This window comes from Sciurus carolinensis, chromosome 15, assembly GCF_902686445.1.
Source record: "Sciurus carolinensis chromosome 15, mSciCar1.2, whole genome shotgun sequence".
NCBI classification, from domain to species: Eukaryota; Metazoa; Chordata; class Mammalia; order Rodentia; family Sciuridae; genus Sciurus; species Sciurus carolinensis.
The window spans coordinates 64,091,419-64,102,753 of record NC_062227.1 but is presented as its reverse complement, the minus strand read 5'-3'; positions in this window follow the sequence as shown (position 1 = coordinate 64,102,753).

The following is an 11,335-nucleotide window of genomic DNA, read 5'->3' as shown; positions in this document are numbered from 1 at the left end:
TCAGATTTCTCTCCTGTTTTTTGAATTGTGGGAAAGGTTGACAAGGCAATGTGTCAAAGACTTATACTGTTGGGTGCAATATCAACAATTTTAAAACTGCAAATTGCTTCAGATAAATTATTTCTATATGCTGTAAATCTAAGATTGAACGTATATTTTTGTTTAAAAAAATAAATGCTTTAATAAAATCTTTGGAAAGTGTAATATTTTAAAATAGTTTAAAGTTAGATTTTTTTGGTGGTTTTTTTTTTGTTTGTTTTTTGTTGTTGTTTTAAGAGTAAGGTATATACAGAAGAATCTAATCCTGTAATGTTCCTCAAGGAACTTAGGGATTCTGTGCTGGTGAGATATAAAGTTTGGGACAGGATACTAAATATTAGTGGAGATGTGACTGAAAAGGTGAGTGGACTTAGGAACGAAGGGTAGAAATTTACAGTTGCTAAAATCAAGTCCTCTCTAGAGAGAATGCATCTTAGTGTATTTAGACAAGGAACAATTTCTCCAAATGACATCAACTCTTTGGAAGAATAATAAGAGGAAAGGGGAAAGGAGTAGATAGTTCTGGAAATATATGATGAAGAATTGGAGAAAAAAGGGCAAAAGAGAACAAAGAAGGAAGTAAAAGAGGAGGAGAGCTGGTAAGGAGGAGGTATCAGCCCATAGTATTAGCTGGAAGGGGTTAAATGCAGCAACCTGGCCCACATTCAGTGGTTAGCACCTGGACACAAGGGAAGCAGTGACCCCACCAAGGAATCGTGGAGGAGATTCTCTGAGACAGGAGTTGGGGGGGATCCTTTGGGAGGCATAATTAGTAGCAGGTGATGAGTGTATCCATCTGCAGGTGCTTGGGGTGGGAGGAGAGTGGACAGGCTATTAGTTTATGCAGTAGATTGATATAAGAAGGATTAGGAACAGACTTGGAAGATTGTCCCTAAAAATATTAAAGGGTGCCAGGTTCCTTTAATCTCAGCTACTTGGAAGGCTAAGGCAGGAGGATCACAAGTTCGAGGCCAGCCTGGACAATTTAGTAAGATTCTGTCTCAACAAATAAGGGCTGGATCCATAGATCAGTGATAAAGTGCCTCTGGGTTCAATCCCCAGTAGTCCCTGCCAGCATGTATACACACACACACACACACACACACACACACACACACACACCAGTTTTCCCTGCAATGGACTAGCACTGAAGCTGAGGGGTATTTTTAGCCAAAGAGCACCACCTAAAGGTTGTTTGCCATATCTGTACTGTTCAGGAATGACAACTGATGAGATGAAATGATTCGTAAGAGACCTCACTGTGATAGCAAAATGCACCCTAATGGAATCTAAATATATTCTAACGGTTGCTACCTTCATGTGATGTGAACAAAGCTTAGGAAAATTGTAAGACTGCTTCTAAAAGTCCTATCAGAATCGCTAGAAAGATAACTGCAGTAATATTTCTGGTACAGTTACAAAACAAAAAGATCTGTCAAGACACAATTAATTCTCAGCAAGAGGAAGAATTTGGGATGCTTAAAAATAAACATTGCAAAAATGACTTTCTAGCAGAGATCATTAAAAAAAAAGATGTATAAATGGTCAAAAAGCAAATGAAAAGATGCTCAGCATCATCAGGAAAATGCACATCAAAACCAAAATGAGATGCCACTTCATGCTCTCTTGGGTGGCCATAGTTATAGAAAATAAGGGCAGAAATTGGGGCCCTCATACACGTGTGGCCATGAGAATGTAAAACGGTGCAGCCACCACAAAAAAACAGTCTGACAGTTTTTAAAAAAAAAAAAATGCCAGTAAACTCTTGAAAATGAAGAGGTAAAAAGTGGAGAAATAATTGGAATTCAATTCGATAAAAAGGCAATAAATTACAGGTATAAATTGCAAGGAAGGAAATAAATCTATCCATTTTTAAGGTGACACAGTGGTATTCTTGAAAACCCAGAATATTCCATTTAAATGTATAATAAGAATTTAATATGCTAGTGGAAACAAATAGTTAACTTCATTTCGTGTGTGTGTGTGTGTGTGTGTGTGTGTGTGTATGTGTGTGTGTGTGTGTTTTACAGGGAAGAATCCAGGGATACCTTACCACTGAGCTATATTCCCCAGACTATTTTATTTTTTATTTTTTATTTTGAGACAGGATCTTGCTAAGTTGCTTAAGGTCTCACCAAGTTGCAAAAACTGACCTTGAACTTGCAATCCTCCTGCCTCAGTTTCCAGAGTAGCTGGGATCCACAGGCATGTGCCACCTCCCGTGGTAACTTTGATGTCTCCAAACAACAATCAGAAAGTATAATGGGAAAAAGGTAATGCTTGCAGTTTCAATCAAAAACAGATAAAACACCTAGGAATAAACTTTATGAGCAAGACATGTGATTAAAACTTTTTAAAAGACTAGTGAATTTGAAAGAATAAATAAAGGGCATATCATATTCTTGGATAAGAAACAACACCATAAGGAGTCAATTCCCCCTAAGATAATTTACAAATGGTGTATAAGCCCCATAAAAAATGCTAATAGTTTCTTTACTAGACAGGCTAACTCTAAAGTCTTTATGGAAAAATTAATAAGAGACAGAAAACTGAAAGCAATGGGCCAAAACTAACCCCACCTGGTATTAAATCATATTACAATTTTAAAAGTAACCTAAACAGAATGGTTCTGATGCATCATTACACAGACATTTCAAAGAACAGGATAGAATATCCAGAAATATACTTGAACACATGAAAATTTAATACATGGAAAGGTGGCATCAAAGATCATTGGGGAAAGATGGGCCTTTTTAATAATGGTATTGGGACAACAGGAAAACAAACTGGATACCTCACAGTGTGACAGAATGAACTCCAATGGGGGAAAAATATATAAATATTAAAAAACTCAAAAATACCAGAAGAAAATGTAACTATAGCCTTGGAAAATGTAACTATAGCTTTCCAATTAAGATTAAAAATCCAAAGCCTCAAATAAAAGTCTGTGTTAAAAAAAAAAAAGTTCAGGGCTGGGGATATAGCTCAGTTGATAGAGTGCTTGCCTTGCAAGCACAGGCCCTGGGTTCAATCCCCAGCACCACAAAAAAAAAAAAAAAAAAAAGTTCAAATACATAAATAAATATAAAAATTTTCCTTAGAGTTCTCCCACCTCCAAAAAAAGAGGTATAAGCAAAGGCAAATGGCAAAGTGGAGAAAATATTCCTATTTCATATCAAAGGGCTAATCTCCCTATATATAAAGACTTCCTTAGAATTGAAATATTTCTGAAATCCAACTGAAAAAAACTTAGCAAATTTGTTAGGCAAGACTGGCTATAACAAAATACCATAAAATGGGTGACTTTTAAATAACAGAACTTTGTTTCTCAGAGTTCTGGGAAATCTTGTGAGATCAGGGCACCGTTAGAGTCTGTAGGTGGTAAGGGCCCATCTCCTATTCACCTGGCGCCTTCTACCTGTGTCCTCACATGGTAGAAGGCAAAACAAGCTCCTTGGTCCTATCTTATAAAAGCACTGATTCCTCTGGACAATCGCTTCCTGAGGTCCTCACCTCCTAATGCCATCACCTTGGAGGTTTGGATTTCAACACATGAGTTTGGGGAGGGACACAAAAATATTGAGACCATAGCAACAAAAGACATTAGCAACAACAAAGAAAGAAAGAAGAAAAAGAGATACAAATGATTTTTAAAAACACAAGAAGATACTTAAACTTACCTGTAATAAAGAAATGCCAATCAAAATGCTTGTTAAGCTAGCTTCACCTGTTAACTCAGCAAAAAAGAAAATATTTGTGGAAAATGAGTCTTCTATTTTATTATTGATAGGAATATAAATTGATGAAACTCTGGGGAGGGCAATTTAGAAATACACATTTCAATTTCAAATGTATATATCTTTTAACCTATCAGTCACACTTCTCAAATTCATCCTGCAGATGTGTTTGCCAACAAAGGAAATGAAATGTACAATGATTGTACTGTAGCACAGTTCCTGATTGGCAATAAACTAGAAATCCATCACAGGAGATTGGTTAAATGCAGTAGGGCACATCCCCATGAGAAACTACAGATACTAATAATGGAGGCTGGGGAGAAAAAGGAAAGGTCTCCACAATTCATAGCACAGTGAGAAAAGCCAGGGGCAGAACTTCTTTTAGGAGAAGAAGGAGAAGGAGGTGGAGGAGGAAGAGGAGGAGATGAAATTGATATGTAAAGTCAATGCAATCCCAATCAAAATCTTGTAAGATTTTTTTTTTATAGAAATTGACAAGATGATCCTAAAATTCGTCTGGAAATGCAAAGAATTTCGCCAAAATAGCGATGTGAGAGAAAAACAAAGTTGAAAGGTGCTACAGCTTGGATCTACAATGTCCCCCCAAAGCCCATTGTTGAAGGCCAATCCCCATCACGTGGCACTATTGGGAGGTGGTGGAACCTTTATGAAGTGGGGCCTAAAGGGAGGAAGTTAGTGTATTGGCAGAGGGAGGAAGAAGGAGGGAAGCATTCCCTTGGAGATATTTGGGACCCTAACCTTCCTTTCTCTTGTTTTTGCTTCCAGGTCACCATGAATAAAACAGTTCTCCTCCACCACCTGTTCCCACCATGATGGATTGTGCTGCCACAGGCCCAGGGCAAGAGGGACAAGTGACCATGGTCTGAAATCATGGTCCAATATGAACCTCCCCTCTTTACAAATTGATTCTCTCAGGTATTTGTTACAGTGATGGAAAGCTAACACAAAAGAACAACACTGTTGGACCTCAAAAATTATTATAAAGCTATAATAATCAAAACAGATCAAAAGAACATAGCAGAGTCCAGAAATAAATCCACATATATATGAACAACTGATTTTCAACAATAGCACAAAGTTAATGAAATAGAGACAGGACAGTCTTTTCTACAAGTGGCCCTAGACTATCTGAATATCCATAGGCACAAAAACAAACCCGGATGGATATTGCAAACCATACCTCATCCCCACAAAGATGTGAGCAGACACGTCAGTAGAGAGATACACACAGCAAAACAGCACAGGTGACAATGCTCCACATCCCTGGTAATTAGGGAAAACAGAAGCGGGGGTGTACCAAGGAGCATGAGGAAGCTTTTGGGGGTATGGCGCCCGGTTGTCAGGATGGTTTCAGGTATTTACACATTAAAACACATCAAATGGTACACTTTAAATAAATGCACTTTATTGTAGTTTAGTTATGTCTTGAAAAAAGCTATTTTAAGCCACAGGCACCTGCTGTAGTTCCAGCACCTTGGGAAGCTGAGGCAGTAGGATTACACATTGAGGCTGTGATGGGCTGACAGATCTGGCTCCATGAGAATGTTACAGGCCAGACTATGAGGGAATTGACTAAACAGATTCCATTTTGCTCTGAGACTCCATGTTATGTAGGAAATAAGTTTCTCCCATGGGAACACCCTGCCTCTGCACCCATCATCAGTTACTTGGTGTGACGTGTTTAACAATATAAAATGACAATTCCTATGTGATGAAAACTTGCTCTCTTTTGATCTCTATTGCTCCTAACCAAAGTACCATGTAAATGTAATTGTGTGGTTATTAGTAATCATTCTTTAGTTTGTACCTAGGTGACCTACTCCCACTCCCCTCTCTGTCAATGATCTCATGATGTTAATGTATAATTTTGAATCATAGCAACAGACACTTATGATTGATGTGATTTGGGTATAAGAACCCTTACGCCCTGTGGTCAGGGCTGTTCTCCCAATAGCCATTTTTGGGGGGCATTGTGTGAGACAGTCAGCCGGTCAGCTTAATAAAGACTCTCAAATTTGGACTTCTCAGTGGTGATCGGTCTGTTCTTAAGTTGTACCCTGCAACAGAGGCCAACCTGGGTAACTTAGTGAGACCCTGTTTCAAAATTTAAAAAAATAAATAAATAAAAATCACTGGGAATGTAGCTCAGTGGTAAAGTGCTTCTGGGTTCAATCCACAGTACCAAAAAAGAAAGAAAGAGAGAGAGAGGGAAGAGAAAGGGAGGGAGAAGGGAGGGAGAGAGAGAAGAGGGAACGCTATTTTAAAGAAAATTGACAATGAAAAAGGAAAAGTAGGCAGCTTGGTTTAAAAGTTCAAAGAAGGCATTCTGGAAAGAACCTAGTCATATTTTCATCAAAAATCTCTAGAAAGATACAAAAGATATTAGGGAAATTGGTTGTGGTAAATGAGACTGTTAAAATGAAATTATCTTTACATGGTTTTAAAACTTAAAAAATGTTTATACCATGTGAATATATTATCTACCTCAAAAAATAAGTAGTAAAAAATAGAATGATCTTAAAGTCACAAATGGGTCATTGGAGTTAATATCTTTCCTGCTCAAGTCACGAATCTTCCTCATTTGAGACATACCCTAATCTACTCATTTCTCACTAGAGAAACTCCCAGCTCTTTGCTTTGCTCTTCTGGGTGACTAGGGATCCATAGAAATGTGACTTCCTGTTCGTGGTTGCAGACAGATGTGGTATGTTTTGTTAGGCCATGTATGTTAACACACATTTTCTATGCTAACACACATTTTCTTTGCCCTCAGAAGAGTGTGGGTAACATCTTAAAGTCATGCCGAATAGGTGGAAAGTTCCAATAGAATCTGAGAGAATGTTTCAGATTCAAAAAGCAGCATGGATTTGCCTCTAGGTTGACCAATCAGTAACTAGCTAAGATGGCCTCAGTAATAAGATATAGGAAGAAATAACTTTCATAGTTTTAAAATTATTAGGAATTTTGTCTCAAAATACTGTAACACAGATATTTATTTTTTTAATTTTATTTATTTTTATGTGATGCTAAGAATCGAACCCAGTGCCTCACACATGCGAGAAAAGTGCTCTACCACTGAGCCACAACCCCAGCCCATAACACAGATATTTATAATAAATATACAGAAAAAATAAGTCCTAATATGAAGAGAAAGCCAAATATCCTGACCAACCATGGGGAATTAAAGCATAGGGACACACCTGCCAAATTTAGGATAGGCTACTTCATTCCTGATAACCTGGTTATGATCTCCAGTTGGAAATAATATCAATGTTCCTTTGGCCCTCAATGCTTTTACATAGTAAAAATCATTCTCAATTTTGTCATAAACCCTGGAATGTCCACTCATTTATTTTCCATGAGAGTAATAAAGATATTGGACCTGACTTGTGGAATCAACATGGGAGGATTTTTTTAGTCTGGTGTTTCTCATCAGCAATCAATTTTCCCAGGGGATAGGAATCAACCTTGAGAACAGAGGTCGATTTGTCTGCTGGGAGTCATCTTGCAGTTTCATTATAAAACTGTTCTCTGAGCCAGCTGCATTATAAATAAATCAGTCTATGGAAATCCTATAGGAGGTTTCTGGTTACCATCCATTGGTGGGGATCCCCACCTATCTTTAGCTTTCTTATTCAAATTTTACGTGACCAACATAAAAACTTTATGCCCATCAAAGAGCTTAATGATATAAAGAACTATTTCTAAAAGTAGAGCTTTGTTTCAAGTTTCTGGAAAATTTGCAATGAGATTTTATTACTATAAATATTTTGAGTAAACATGAACCCAGAAAGGTTCTTGGAAATGTAACCAGATTTTGACCAAGACTGTGCTATTTCTTAGGATTTTTGATTTGGGGTGAAGAGGAGCCAAGGTGGCCACACCAGACTCTACCACAGAGTAGAGTCATGTAGTCAGGGCGACAAAGGAGAGACTATTTTGATGAGTGAGAAAGGAGAACTCTGGAAAGGAAGTGACAGGAACCCTAATGGTATGGAGAGTCAGAAAGGCAACCCTAGGGAAAAGAACGAGTGAATTTCAACTTCCTCTCCAGCTCCCCATCTGGGGTGGTGATCCTGCCACAGGGGGGAAAAAAAAAAAAGGTGGAAAAATGCCAGTAACCCCATCATAGCAGCAAGCGTGTAGTCCTAACTACAGAACTTCATTCACTACAAGCTGTAAATCCAGTTCCTGGAGTTGGTTGGTCTAAAAGTGACTCCTCTGGGGCTGAGATGTAGCTCAGTGGAATACTTGCCTAGCATGTGCAAAGCCCTGGGTTCAGTCCTCAGAACCACAAAAAAATAAATACATAAGTAAAAGTGACTCTCTCAACCCCCAGAACTCAAACTACTACAACAGCCACAGTTAGACCCCCTCTTGGTTTAGAGACTAGCAGGCACGAGATTGACCTTGCCAGGCTGATGTGTCACACTGGGCAGAAGACAGTCCCTTCTGTGCCCTGCAGCTTTAGAACCAGTGGCTGCCATAGCCACAAACCTGAGTCCTGCCTGTGTTTGCTCACAGAAATTTGGGAAGGTCTCTTCCCCAGTCATAACCTTGGGACTCCACCACTATTGCAAAGTTCCAGCTTTATCTCAGGAGCTGGAAAAGCTCCCAAACCCCAAGTCCCAGGAACATAGGAAAGAGTGAACCAGACCCTCACCAACATCTGTGTTACTTCATGGGATCTAGGAAAGTCTCCTTTCCAGCTTACAACTTTTTGAGGGGTGGGGCAGCACTGGGGATTGAACGCAGGGGCACTTGATCACTGAGTCAGATCCCCACCCTATTTTTTATTTTATTTAGAGACAGGGTCTCACTGAGTTGCTTATAGCAATAAATTCACACTTTGGAAAAATTAGAAAGATCTCAAATAGACAAACTAGCAATGCACCAAACCACTTACAATAGCAAGAACGAACCAAACCCAAAAATTTTTAAAGGAAACAAATAATAAAGATCTAAACAGAAATAAAATCAATACTAAAAAAAATTACAAAAGATCAACAAAACAAAAAACTGGGTTTTTTCCCCCAAAAGCTAAACAAAATTGACAAACTTTTAACTAGATTAACCAAGAAAGAAGAGAGAAGATTCAAATAAGTAAAATCAGAGATGCAAAAGGAGCTACTACAATTGATATCAGAGATATACAAGAAATCATAAGAAACTCCTATGAACAATTATACACTGAAAAAGTGAAAGACCTAGAAAGGATAAATTCCTGAACACGTATAACCTAATTAATATGAATCAACATGAAAGAGAAAATTTAAGCAGAACAATAATGAATAATAAGATTAAAGCAATAATTTAAAATCTCCCATCTAAAAAAAAAATCCAGGACCTGATGGCTCTCCTGCTGAATTCTAAAATTTTAAAGAAGAACTAATTCCAAATATTCTCAAATTATTCCAAAAAATTGAAATGGAAGGAATTCTTCCAAAGTTTTTTTTATAAGATCAGCACTACCCTGAAACCAAAACCAGATAAAGATACAACATGTAACAAAAAGAAAACTACACATCCCTAATGAACATAGATGCAAACTTTCTCAATAAAATAATAATAAACTAAATTGAATTTAAAAAGATCATACCCCATGATCAGGTGTGGTTCATTCCAAGAATGCTTCAAAATACACAAATCAATAAATGTGGTGCAACACAATAGAATGGACAAAAAAATTGTTCAAGTCAATAGATGCAGAAAAGGCATCTAATAAAGTCCAACATAGTTTCATGATAAAATATCTAAGCAAATTAAGTATAGAAGGAACATACCTCAAAATACCAAAAACTAGGCTGAACACAATGTCTCATGCCTGTAATCCCAGCAACACAGGAGCCTGAGGCAGGAAGATCACACATTCAAGGCCTCCTTAGAAACTTAGTGAGGCCCTAAGCAATTAAGCAAGATCCTGTCTCAAAATAAAAAGGGCTGAGGATGTGGCTCTGTGGTTAAGCACCCCAGGTTCAAGTCCTAATTACCAAAAAAGAAAAAAAAACTGTATAAGACTATATATGATGAACCTGCAACCATATCATATTGAAAGGGAAATGCTGAAATTATCTCCTTTATGCCTGGGAATGAGACAAGAACATCCACTTTAACCACTCTTATTTAATACAGTATTGGAAGACCTAGTAAAAGTAGTTAGGCAAGAGAAGGAAATAAAGGGCATCCAAATTTGAAATAAAGAACTTATATCAGATGACACAATTCTATAAACAGAAAAACCTAAATACTCCATCAAAAATTATTAGAACTTATAAGTGAATTCAATAAAGGTGCATGACACAAAATCATTCAAAACATTCAAAAAGGTACCATTTTTAAACATCAGTGATGAACTTGCAGAAAAAGAAGTTAAAGAAGCAATCCTATTTGCAAACACTACAAAAAAATAAAACATTTAGAAATAAATTTAACTAAAGAAGTGAAAGTTATCTACAATGAAAATTATAAAATACCAATGAGAGAAATTATAAAGAACACACAAACAAAACATGGAAAGATATCCCATGTTCATGGATTAAAAGAATCTGATATTGTTAAAATGACTATCCTATCCAAAGTGATCTGTAGACTTGATGTAATGCCTATCAAAATATCAATGATTTTTTTTTCACAGAAATAGAAAAAAAATGCTAAAATTCGTATGGAACCACAAAAAAACCTTTATAAACCATTCACCCGATTGATTCTGGGTTGATATCCAGAATATATAAAAAATTCAAAAAACTGAAGACCAAACAATCAAAATTTTTAAATGGCTGAACTAAGCACAGTCCATAGACCCAGGCTTCATTCCTCAGGGCTCAAGGTGAAGCCGAACATCATGGCAGAAGAGTGTGGCAGAGGGAAGGAGCTCCCATGATGATCGGAAAGCAAAGAGAGACTCCACTTACCAGATACAAAATATACACCCTAGAGGCACACTCCAAAGACCCACTTCCTCCAGTCATACCCTAAACAACTTCAGTTACCACTCATATAATCCCATCGGGGGATTAATTCACTGATTTGGTTAAGGCTCTCATAACCCCATCATTTCTCCTCTAAATCTTTCTTGCGTTGTCTCACATATGAACTTTGGGGAGACACCTCACATCCAAACCATAACACAAACCAAAACTACAATGAAAGATCTAATCAGTTAGAATGTTTATCATAAAAAAGATAAAAACGATGAATACTGGTGAGGATATAGAGAAAGGGAGCTTTTATCTGCTGTTGGTGGGTGCTATAATGGGATTAACAGCGATAACTGAAGGCAGGTAGGGTGTGGCTGGAGGAGGTGGGTCATTAGGTGTGTGCCTCTGGGGTGTATATTTTGTATCTAGCAAGTGGAGTCTCTCTCTCAATCTCTCTCTCTGTTTTCTGATCATCATGTCAACCACTTTCCTTCACCACACTCTTCCACCATGATGTTCTGCCTCACCTCAAGCCTTGAGGAATGGAGCTAATTGTCTATGGACTGAAACCCCGAAATCATGAGCCCCTAAATAAACTTTTCTTCCTCTAAAATTGTTCTT